Below are 13,308 nucleotides of genomic sequence, written 5' to 3' on the forward strand. Positions count from 1 at the left end.
GATCTGTGCCTTCACCCTCGGTTTGAGACTCTCCTCGGAACGTAATTTCTCTCCCGGTCTGCGCCGATCTCCCCTGGCCCCGGAACCAACCTTTTTTGGCGAGACTGCAGATTTTCTTCTGCCGGTGAGTTGTTCTACTTCTTATCTTTACGAATTGTAGCAGTCAAGACTATTTTTGAGGCTCGATATAATATTGATAAAGAGGGTAAGAGAAGAGCTTAGAAAGTCGCGTGTGTCTTCTCCGCCATCTTGGCTCCGCCCCCCCCCATTTCAGTTAAAATTCATTTGTGACTTCCAGTAACGTGGGAGAAACAGAACTCGTGAAGAAAATTTGAAAATTGTGAAGAGGCTCAGAGAATAAATTTAAGCAGGAAAAAGTGAAGAGTAGTTTGAGCAGAAGAAAAAGTTGGATTAGAGAAGCCAAGAAAGAATAAGAACAGGAGAGAATAAAGTTAAGATAAATAGGTTGGTAAGAGAAAATAGGAGGTTAGCAGGTTAGGTGGTGTTCTCCTGGCATTAAAACAAGGTGAGCAGAGACAACATGCAATAATAGATAAAGCTTCAGAGTCCCACATCCAGCATATATTAATATCATAGACAGCTCTGCAGTTGCCAGCCTGTATTTGGGGAGGAAATTTCCTATATCAATGAAGTCACACAGATCTAGTTTTAACCACCACTAAACCATTATCCTTCTCCCCTTACCCCCCCCCCCCCAAAAAAAAAAAAAAATCAAGCTTTCATGACTGGAAATTCTGTCTTTTGTAAATGGCTTTTCCTGTTCCCCAACTTCTCTAAAGTGTCCTTTTAACATATCTTTTCTTTACTTAGTGATTTGTACTCTCAACCCCTATTAGATCCTGAGCTCCTTGAGGGCAAAAATGGTTTCTGGCCTTTTTGCTTAGCCCAGAGCCTGGTGGGATCCTTGATCCGTGCCCCTCACAGGGAGCTAGCTGCCTAAAGTTTTCTGGACAGTACCACAAGGAAGTCAGTGGCTGAGGGTCTCCCTTGCAGAAAGCATGGAGGGCAGAACTTGACAGTCACCTGAAGAGTGGCTGAAGCTATATATCTGCCACAGTAAAGTGACTGGGCTGTCTCCTAGGTGAGCACTGGAGCACCTGGTGCTGCAGGTAGCTCCCGGGATGGGCTAGCAGTAGAACTAGCATATCAGGGGCACTAAAGCGAGGCAAATGAAGGGTGGCTTCTCTCCTTCCTCTGACAAGGTTATCTCTTCCTCAAGGGACACAGAGCTATCCCTGGGCCCAATTGGCCCCAGCTTCCCTCATGTACCTTCCTGGTCATCCTAGGAAGTCCTGGCCAAATGCGAGTCCAGGCCTGTGAGACTTGGTGAGGGCCTGAGACCTACATTGCCATAGGTCTGCCTAGAGCTGCCAGCCTGCTGACCAGATGTGTTTCCCTGGGGAGGGGAGAGGCTGAGTCCACCAACACTAAAGACAAGGGCTAAGGTATGTGCTGTGCTAGGACAAAATGACATTTTTGTCAACTGCTCAGCAACCTGCAAGTGCTGCATTTTGTCCCCAGATTGGATTTGAAGTAAGAGAATGCAGAACTCCAAAATAAAGAGTGTGATATGGGTCCCCAGGTACTGCCAGGTAGGGGGAGAGCCAAAAGAAAAAGAAACTAATAGGGATGGGAAGATCTGCTGAGGGTTATGGAGGAAGCTATTTCTCAGCATGACAATGATAATAATGGGCTATCTTCTTGGGATATGAATCCAGCCCGTGGTAGAGGACCTCCCAACACTTGTCAACCCATATAACTACTGTCAATTTCTCAAAATCTCTGTAGGCACAAATGATACCTACTTCAAGGAGGAATCTAGGAAGGATTGCCCCAAACGACAAACTATTGGAGGGCAGAATTGCCACATTTGAGAAAAGGCAGGGACTTGCTTAAGCCTCTCCCAGATTTCTTCCAAACAATTTTTGACACCTCAAAACAAATTCTGGAGTGGAAGAACCCACGAGGTGAAGTAGTTTTCTAGCCTAAGGCAACTTAGAAGGTCAGCAGGAAAGGTCTATCACACTGGGATAAGAGTAGAATGTAATCTAGCTTGGACCTTGTCCCAGCAAACCAACAGCAGGGCTGTGGTGAATCAGTGCTGGCAGTGGCTCTTCTGGAGCTCTTATCCCACAGGGGTCCCTTTGTTAGCACTGGGCACAGGACTCTTGCCCATAGGTGGATCAGGACCACAGTCCCCAGTACCAGGTACTAACACAACAGAGCTTGTGGCTACAGGGGAACAGAGACTCTGGTCACAGCTCCGGGGAGACAAGAATACTTGTGGTTGCTCACACCAGAAGAGTCCTAAACTCTCCTAAGATCATATTGTTTCAGAAGAACTGAAAAGCTTACCAACATCCAGAACTAGGCCTGAAGTTTGGGACAGTGTCCCATACTCTACCCCGAAAGTAAAGTCCAACTTTTTCATGAAGCTAAAAGTCAAGAAATAGGCTGGAAAACTGAGGGAATAATAATAAAAAAAAATGATCAGAGAAAGTTACTCAAAAGTAGAAAACAGTCAAAACGGCTTACAACCAAAGGCTCAGAAAAAAATGTGCATTGGTCTCAGGCTGAAAAATAATTCTTAAAAGAAAAAAAAAGAATTTAAAAAATCAAATGAGAGAAGACATGACAGTGATGGAAGAAAATAATGAAAAGTCAACAGCTTGGTTAAGGAGCCCAATAAATTATTGAAGGAAATCATATCTTGTAAAAGCAGAATAGGCCAAATGGTAAAAAAGGCACAAAAATCCACTGACAAGAATAACTCCTTAAAAAGCAGAATTGGCCAAATGGGAAAAAGTTTACAAAAATTCACTGAAGAAAAAAATGATTAAAAAGTAGAATTGGCCAAATTGAAGAGCTATAAAAGGTCACTGAAAAAATTACTTTAAAATTAAAATTAGCTTCTTAGCTGTGTGACCCTGGGCATGTCACTTAACCTCAATTGCTTCAGGGGAAAAAAAATAGAATTAGGCAAGTAAAGTTAACCATGCAACATAAAAAAAAGAGCTTACATATCATCCTTCAGAGAAAATTACCAGAACCAGAGGGTAAAACAGAAATTGGAAGAATCTACTTATCGCTTTCTGAGTTTCCAAAAGGAACTACAATCAAGGAGAAAATATTGAGAACATCCAGAAAGAAACAGTTCAAAGATTGTGAAGCCATAGGATTATATATGTTTTAGCACCTTGTATGTTAAAGGATTGTTGGCTTGGAATATAATATTCTGGAGAGCAGAAGAGCTAGAATTGCAATAAGAAATCACTGCCAAGCAAAACTGAGCATAGTTGTTCAGGGGGAAAAATGGTCATTTAGTAAAACACGACTTTCAAGCATTCCTGATGAAAAGACTAAACTGAGTAGAACATTTGACTTTCAAATACAAGACTCAAAAGAATCATAAAAAGGTAAAGAGGAAAGCAATTATAAGGAGTTCAATAAAGTAAAACTCTTTACATTCCTACAGAGAAAGATACTTGTAATTCCTACAAACTTTTTATTACTACAGCTGTGAAAAGGAGTATACAGAGAAGAAGGGTGAGAAAAAAGAATGCACTGGGAGAAGATTTTACAGTGTAGAACAATACTACTTTTTACTAGATTTATATTTCAAAATGATAAAAAAAAAAAAACAAAGGAAAAGGATTTATATGTGCAAAATATAGCAGATCCTTTTCAGAATTAGAATTAGAAATTGAGGATTTCCATCAGTGTTACTACTTTTGGCTTATGTCCCAAAGAGATATGCAAGAAGGAAAAGGGGCCCACATGTGGAAAAAATGTTTGTGGCAGCCCTGTTTGTAGGGGCTAGAAACTGGAAATTGATTGGATGCTCATCAATTGAAGAATGGCTGAATAAATTGTGGTACATGAATGTTATGGAATGTTATTGTTCTGTAAGAAATGACCAGCAGGGTCTCTGTTTTCAGAGAAGCCTGGAGGGATTTACATGAACCAATGCTGAGTGAAATGAGCAGAACCAGGAGATCATTATACACTTTAACAACAATACTGTATGAGGATCAATTCTGATGGATGTGGCTCTCTTCAACAATGAGAGGATCCAAATCAGTTCCAACTGATCTGTAATGAACAGAAACAGTTATACCCAGCGAAAGAACTCTGGGAAAAGAGTATCAGCTACAACATAGCATTTCCATTCCTTCTGTTAATGTTTGCTCACATTTTTGTTTTCTTTCTCACATTATTTTTACCTTCTTTCTAAATCCAATTTTTCTTGAGCAGCAAGATAACTGTATAAATATGTATACATATGTTGGATTTAACATATACTTTAACATATTTAACATGTATGGGACTGATGTGGGAAAGATTCCAATCTTTGATTCCCAACCCCCCCCCCCAATTAATGTAAATTACCCTTTGACTCACAAATCCTGGTCCCTTTGAATTCCAATAGAAGATCTGGACCTGTCCCAGCCCCACCCGGATCTGAACCAACTTTGGGGCTACACCCAAAAGTCCCTTGAGCTAAGTCTCCTACTATAAAAGGGCCACGCTGGGAACCCCTCTTTGCAGAGATTCCAAACATGGTCGCCATGTGAGGACCCTCTGTCTAGTGCCCTCCTTATCTCTACCTTCACCCATCTCCTACTTCTAAACTCAATAATAAACATCTTTTATCAGTCTAGCTCTCGGGCTAATAAATGCTTTTATTGGGGACTCGCACCGCTACTAGACCTCATATACCGCCGTATCCTTGCACCGAATCCAAGGGGGTTGCAGGGGAGCTCTGTTTGACTCCCTGTACCCCAAACCTGCCACTAGACCTTAACTAAATCCTAATTTCATTTAGGTACCTCAAATCTAGACCTCAACATTTGGTCTAGATCTCAACATTTGGTTCCCTGACGAAACGAACACCGGAAGCTAGATAATTTGGCAACCAAACCGAACCCCAATCTTTTTGGGGCACTCAGAACTGATCTGGGTTTTGAGCTGTTCAGGCAGTATTCTTCTGGGAAGAATCTGCGTTCCTTCTTTGTCTATCTCTAAGGTAGTGGGGAGAATATCTGCGTTCCGTCTCACCCCACTTGCATTTTAGGTGAAAAGGCCTCAATTCTGACCAGGAAATCCGAACTCTGGACAAGGTAAAAGACTTTTTTCCTTCCTAATCTTGCAGTGGACACCCAAAGCCCTCGGGTCGGGCTTGGGTTGTTGGTGGGAGCTCTAAGCTCTGGCACAATTCTTGAGGAATTGCTGCAGTTTGACAAAAGGCCTCTTTTGTCGGCTCTCTGTCTCAGAGATATGAGAGAGGCTGCAAGGATTTGGAAAACTAAAAGTTTTTACCTGTCCACAATCTAGACACTCCCCTGCCTCTAAAATCTTTCCTGGAGCAGATTCTTTACTTGAGGAAACTCCCTCTGCCCAAATCAAAAGGCCCTTCCTTAGCATCTCAATGCATTTCTAATCTTTTTTCGTCACTAGAAAGCCCTGCTCTCAGGCAGGGACTCCGAGACGAGAGGAAGTTTCTCTTTAACACCCCCCCCCCCTCCAGACCAAGGAGACACATGGCCATTCTGGGGACCCCACCTTTCTCGGGGGTCCCAGGCCAGTGCTCTTTGATCTGTGCTGGGGAAATAACCGGAGAAACGTAAGAGGAGCCATGTTTGAGCCCTTCTCCCACTCCACTGTTAAATGCAATGGAGTTTCTAATGGTCAGGCTCCAGCCACAAGGAGAAAGGTCACTGAATTGGGGTGAGTTTAGAGAATGTCTCTTCCCATGGCTGCTACTCCCTGGACAGGGGTGAGCGGTCTCCCCTTCAGGTCTTGCTCTCCCAGCAAGATCTGGGGGCTTAGATGAGCTGCCCCGCCCTCAAGTTCCTGAGCAGAGTCACCAGAGGAGCCCTCGCCATTAGGGACGCACCACGCTGGGTAAGATGGCATCTCTTCCTCCCCCACCCTCGCTCTGGCCTTTCCTCCCCTTCTTCCATGGAGTGGGGAGTGTAGAACTCGAGGCCTGTTTTAGACCTCTCCCATGTGGCTTGGCAACCTGCCATTTAAATGCTCCTATTCTGTCCCCTTCTTGGGGTTACTGTACAGTGGGGAGATTGGGGACTCACTCTTAATCTTCTCAAATCTCCGGAAAGGTTTTAAACTTTTAAAACAGAACTTTGCTGGCAATCTGAACTACCTGGCTCTTAAAGCTGCAGCTTCCAGCCCTCAGGAAGCGTGCTCGTCCCATACCTTTTAAAACGGGACTCGGTTTCCCTGATTTGGTCATCCTGTGTTAGAGCAATGCCCCTCCCGTCACAGCCTTTTAACTGTAGAAGCCTCAGAATTAAGCTTTTTCATGGGGGCTGTCTACAAAGACAAGGGATTTTAAACTGCTCTCAGCTTTTTTTCTTAGCCCCAGGGTACCACTTAAAACCTTTTCTCAGCTGCTTGTGGAGAGATAACTTAGGTAAACCAGGCTAGGTCTGTGTCTCTCTCTCTCTGTTTCTTCCTTTTTCCTACCTAACCCTACAGGTGGGAACTCTTTTGCTCCTAATTTTCTCAGTCCTAAAACCTTTTGCTCTTAGTACACTCTATTCTATTTTCTTGATTGGCATTCTATGTCCCTGCCAACAATTAAAAGGTTTTTTTTTTTTCTGGGCTCCAACCCTGGCCAGGTTGCAGCTTCAAGAAAGACCTTTGGAATGGTGGCTGGGGAATAAAATTCCAGGTCAAGGCAAATTCTTTTGAAGATGGCTTTTTTTTTTTCTTTTCTCCCCTCATTCCTTGACAGCAGCAAGAAATGAGTTAATGGGAGAAACTGAAGCCATTTAAGAATTTGGTGAATGCCTTTAGGAAAGAAGTCTGTCTTTCCTGTCTGTGCTTTTCTCAAGCTCTCTAGACTTGTACCTTGTGTCCCTCCCCCATTCCTTGAGACACTACGGAGCCCCGGGGGCTATAGAATATGCATATTGTTTAGAGTTAAGTGAGGAGATATTGAAATGGAGATCACACCCACTCCTAGCACACTTCTCCTTCACTCCTTGCCCTCAGTGATGGTGGCCATCTTAGGAGGTTTCCACTGAGGCAAGCCCACCACATCACCCTTCTATAACGGGGGGCGGCTCAAAGTCTTGGGCTAATTTGAGCTTGCAGGCAGGCTCTGAGAGTCTTGGGGAAATTAGTCGCCTACGGGACGCTGTGGGGACGAAATCCTGGTTTTTCTTTGGCAAACGGCCTTCTAGGAGGCCCTTTGTGACACCTTCTAGAGATGTCTAGGAAGGTTACCTTATAGAATGGGAAAGTCTTTGGGTTTTGCAATGAATTGGCTTCCCTCCCCCATCCCTGGAGATTTTAAACTGTTGTCTCTTAATGTAGAGACAAACACTGGGCTTGAGGAAAAAAAAAACCTTAATCTCAACACCTGAATTCTGAATAGATTAGCTGAATTCCAATCTCTCTCCTGGCAAGTCCATCCTTTTAAAGTGCTTTTTTCTTTCCAATCCTGGGACTGATTAACACTGTGCCCTCAGGCAAAAGCAGTGAGCCAAAACACACCCAGCACACTTGTCTCTTTTAAAGCTGAAAAACAACCTAATGAAACCTGGGACCCACCCACCACCTCAACTTTTTCTGGGTCCAAAACTCATGTTTCTTCCACTCTGCTGCCAACAGCTGTTTGTTGGTTTCCCTTTACCTCCAACCTGAGACTCTCAGATCTTTTTTTCTTCTCAGGACAACTTCTGCCTCCTAAAAAAACACTCGGAGCAGAAGCGCCTTTTAATACAAATCTCTCCCAGACTTAGGCCTGTAGGTGTCCCGGAAACTGTCTGAGGAGACCCCAGTCTCTGTCCTGAGTTCGAGCAGGAGGAACACTGGAGAAACTGCGTCACATCACAGGGGCTGAATTGGTCCCCGGCGTCCTGCTCCCCGGTAGGGAATTGGGGTCTGGCCCTGTTTCCCCTTTTATCCCAGGACAATCCCAACACCTCAGTGTCGGTAAGCTGGGTTGGCAGTGCTGAGATACCTTACACTCCCTCTGACCCCTTCTACCCCTCCCCCATAAGAGTGGGGAAAGTGGGGGGAAGGCTCAGGCTCTTTGCTTATTGAGGAACCAACTCTTTTTAAAGAAAGGCAGCACAGTTAAAAGATTTCTAAGAGCTTAAATTGCATTCTTATCTTAACTGGAGATATAGGCCTCTTGCCTATTCTGACTTCTTAGTCCACACCCTTTAACCTAACCCCAGGAGAAATTAGCTTTCCTGGAAATTAGGAGTGAAAGGGCTAAACTCTAGGCTACTTAACACTTTTACTATTGACAAATAATCTTGCTCCCAGCATTTTCTCCTACTTCTCTTTGATAGTTAGATGGGCCATCAGCAAATTTACAGGCAGCCCAAGGGACCTGATGCATTTACTGCTGCATCTCCACCCTGGATGACACCCCGGTTTTAACCTGCTCCCGAGATCTGAGCTTCAATCTTTGGACTCTCAACTGCCCTTCAGCCTGGAGAACATGGGACAACTGAATGGGAACAACTGACCAGGACAAGCACCCCTTAAATGCCCTGCTGCCATCCCCAAATCCCACACTTCACGCCTCATCTCCTGGCATGAACTCCCAAATCTCTATGACCCTTGCCAGCTGGAAGCAGTTAAGAGGAGATCAGTGCCCCTTTTCCCACATGCCTTTGGAGGTGACTCCTTGAGGGGGGGATGAAGAGGAGACCCCTGAACTTGGAAAATCCTGGAAGGAGAAAATCTTCAATTCTGTCTCAATAACTGACTTTGGCCCATGTCTTTTTCCTTAAATGAATTTAAGTTCCAACTGCTTGAGGGAGGAATGATGCGGGAAAGATTCCAATCTTTGATTCCCAACCCCCCTAGTTAATGTAAATTACCCTTTGACTCACAAATCCTGGTCCCTTTGAATTCCAATAGAAGATCTGGACCTGTCCCAGTCCCACCCGGATCTGAGCTAATTTTGGGGCTACACCCCAAAGCCCCTCGAGCTAAGTCTCCTACTATAAAAGGGCCACACTGGGAACCCCTCTTTGCAAAGATTCCAAACATGGTAGCCTTGTGAGGACCCTCTGTCCACTGGACCCTCTGTCCAGTGCCTTTCTTGTCTCTACCTTCACCTATCTCCTACTTCTAAACTCAATAATAAATCTCTTTTATCAATCTAGCTCTTGGGCCAATAAATGCTTTCATTGGGAACTTGCACCGCTACTAGACCTCATTTACCGCCGTATCCTTGCACCAAATCCAAGGGGGTTGCAGGGGAGCTCTGGTTGACTTCCTGTACTCAAACCTGCCACTAGACATCAACTAAATCCTAATTTCATTTAGGTATCTCAAATCTAGACCTCAACATTTGGTCTAGACCTCAACAGGACTACCTGCCATCTGGGGAGAGCGTGGGGGGAGGAGGGGAAAAGTTGTAACAGAAGTTTTTGCAAGGGTCAATGTTGAAAAATTACCCATGCATATGTTTTGTCAGTAAAAAGCTATAATAAAGAAAAAGAAATTGAAGGTATGCCCATTAATTGGGGAATGACTGATCAAGTTATAGTATATATAATTGTGATGGAAGACTCTTAATAAGAAATGATGAGCAGGATACTTTTACAAAAATTTGGAAAGACTACATGAACTGATGTAAAGTGAAGTGAGCAGAACCAGAACAGTGTACACAAGTTATAACAATATTGTACAATGATCAGCTGTTCTAAGATAAGTGGCTTCATTCAACTGGAGATCTCAGGCAAATCACCCCCCATTGATCTTTTGGGTAACTGGATCTTCAAGAATTTGATTCAATTGGAAATCTAGGCCTGCAATTGAGTAGCCTGAAAGTCCAAGATAAGTATCTAGGCCTGGGGGCACTGGCTCTCTTTTCCACTGGAAGCCTTAGCCTCAGACTATTATAAAGGACAATTCTATACCTTTGCAGAAGTCCTTAATAGGAATATGCTTTGCCAAGTGGCCTCTCCTCTTAACACAGCTACCTATCAGGACTCTTGCCCACTCAGAAGTCTGTCTTCCTAGCAAAGCTGACTTCTCAGTCCCAATAAACTTCCCTTTTGCCATTCAAACTTTTCAGGTTCATGAATTCTTTACACATTGGACCTGCGCCTTGGACCAAAGGGGATTCTCACATTGATTCTCACATCTACCTTCCACACTGCCATTAGAACAGCATCAAGAGCACCACAAGGAATGAGATATTAGGGGGGAAATCCAAAAAGACACAAGGTAAAACAGTGCCAGTGGGGGAATAAAAGAAGCTGCAACAAGCCCGATGATATATAGGAAACTTTTAATCAACTTAAAATTTAAAGGTATGCACAAAAAAAGTGACTACAAGGGCATGGCTTGGCAGGGTTTTGCTTTAGAACAAGTATCAGGAAGTTGAAAGCTCAGTTGAGGGTGGTGAGGAAAGCCAAGGACAATGAAAAAAAAAGCATTGTTAAAAAGTTATTTTGGTGAAAGGAGGAGGATCAAAGAAGACATACTGTTGTTCAGGAGGAAATGGTGATAACTAAGAAGACAAGGTTTTCTCTGGTAAGGAGAATAAGTTTTGTAAGGTAAAAAAACAGAACAAAAATGGCAAAAGGGGAGTTGATATTCAAGATGATTTGATAGCTAGAGAGTACTTAGCTTGCCTTCACTAAAGTTCTCAGTCCCAGAAGAACTCTATATGAGAGTAGTGAAAGAGCCATGAGTTATGATTGTTCAACCACTGCTGTTACTTTGAAATGATCATAGAGAAAGAACAAGGAAAGTAGAGAGGCCCAGAGAGGAAGAATGTTCCGCTTTTCAAAAAATGCAGAGTAGAATGATTTGTAGACTCTAAACCAGTGAAGTTAATATTCATTTCTGGCAAAATTCTAGAACATATTATTTTATAAGATGAATATATCCTGATGAATATAGCAAAATGGAATTAGTGATAACAAAGAACCAACATGACTATGTTACAGGAGAAATGTCTCCCCTCTGAATTCATGTAATGTTAAATGTATATATAAATGCATATACGTACTTCACAAAAATTATAAAGGTAAAAAAGCTAAGTTTTATTGATGTTCAAGCATAGGCTCAGGCCTCAGGAAAAAAATCTGAATTCTATTTAGGAGTCTTACAGATCCTCTTATAGACAAAATTACATCAGACTGACAATTTTTTTTTTTACATGTCGCAATCCTGTATTCATCTTAAGCTATGAAAATTACAGAGAAGGTAGATCCATAAATCTAGTGCTTTTTTTCAGTGTCATAAAAGTTGAACAAATTAAGTTAAACAGCCATAATCTCATATATCTCTTAAGGAAACAAACTCCATCAAATAAACTCAATGGGAAAACTAAGTCAGTTTACAGATTAAATTATATTGAGAGGAGTCACAAATAGACTGATGAGGATTTACATATCATCAAGGAGTTAGGGACAATTGAGATTCTTTCTCTGATTTCTTATCTAAGGAATATATAAGACTCTTAAGTAAAATTTCATATCCCATGGGACGAGTTTTGGTAAAGTTAATATTAACCAAAAATTATATTAGAATGGTCCTGAGCCCTGAACAATTAAAAGAAATAAAAAATTCTCATAGCAGTACATTAAAAATGTATCAATATTTTTATAGAGCAATAATTGTTATGCCAAAGTTCCCTTTTAATGGGATGACCAGTTCCTCCAATTGTCCTATTTTGTAATTCTGCCTTAGGTTATGACTGTACCCTCTTAATGGTTGAGATAAATGTTTTATAGACATTCCTTAATGTCATTAGAATATCAGTAACTTCCTTCTATTAGGTTATCCCCACCTAGGTCCTTCCATTGTTCTTGTTATTCCATAAAAGGCTCCCTGCCCCAAGAGTCAAAGGGCTAGATTCTTTGAGATGATAGTCTTGTCTAGCCCTGGGATCAACATGGATGCATTGGTCCCAGTATCTCTCTCCATTTAATAAATTATTGAATTGGTCTCTAATCTCTGTCTTGCTCAGTTTCTTCAGCATTACATAATGAAACTCAGGAAGAAATAAACCATTCAAAAAATAAAATGCACAGAATATTTGAGAATCTGTTTTACTAAGATACACTCAACACATGCAATTATGAAACTCTTAAAATTAATGATTTAAATAATTCTAGGGATAGTTAATGCTTCTAACTAGGCCATATGTATGCAATAAAAATGATAATGCTAAGTTAATTTAACAATTAGATTAAACAATCTAAGTACCAAAGGGATTACTTTATAGAGCTAGACAAAATAATAAAATTCACTTGGAAGAACAAAAGATCTAGAATTAAAGGGAAACAATGAAAAGAAAGAGAGAGATGGAGGGAAAACAGAACTTCCATGACTCAATTTTTCTCAAAAGCAGTAATTATAAAAGGCTGTTTAATCTTATAATATGGAAACTATGTAATATGAAAATAATATGAAACAATCCTGTTGAGATGTAGATCAAATGTTGAGGTCTAGATTTGGGGTACCTAAATGAAATTAGGGCTTAGTTAAGGTCTAGTGGCAGGTTTGGGGTACAGGGAATCAAACAGAGCTCCCCTGCAACCCCCTTGGATTCGGTGCAAGGATACGGCGGTATTTGAGGTCTAGTAGCGGCGCAAATTCCCAATAAAAGCATTTATTGGCCTGGAGAGCTAGATTGATAGAAGAGGTTTGTTATTGAGTTTAGAAGTAGGAGATGGGTGAAGGTAGAGATAAGGAGGGCACTGGACAGAGGGTCCTCACATGGCGACCATGTTTGGAATCTCTGCAAAGAGGGGTTCCCAGTGTGGCCCTTTTAAGTCAGAGACTTAGCTCGAGGGGCTTTGGGGTGTAGCCCCAAAGTTGGCTCAGATCCGGGTGGGGCTGGAACAGGTCCGGATCTTCTATTGGAATTCAAAGGGACCAGGATTTGTGAGTCAAAGGGTAATTTACATTAACTAGGCGGGGTTGGGAATCAAAGATTGGAATCTTTCCCACATCAATCCCTCTAAAAGTAGACAACTCTGCATTACCCTTTGAACCCAATAATATAACTAAACAGACCAAATAAAATGGAAAAGGACCTAATTTGTTCAAAAATATTTATAGCAGCTCTTCCTTTACTAGCAAAGAGGACTAGAAGAAAATTTTGTGCATTTGAACTAGGGAATGTTCAAACCAATTCTGGTGTTTTAGTGTAATGGAACTGCTCCATAAGAAATTATTAAAGGTACATTTTCAATGAAAGCTAGGAAGACCTATATGACTTGATGTAGAACAAGGAGAACAAGTTACATAATTGAGAAGATGAAAATCGATCTTGTA

This window comes from Sarcophilus harrisii, chromosome 1 (assembly GCF_902635505.1).
Source record: "Sarcophilus harrisii chromosome 1, mSarHar1.11, whole genome shotgun sequence".
In the NCBI taxonomy this organism is placed as follows: domain Eukaryota; kingdom Metazoa; phylum Chordata; class Mammalia; order Dasyuromorphia; family Dasyuridae; genus Sarcophilus; species Sarcophilus harrisii.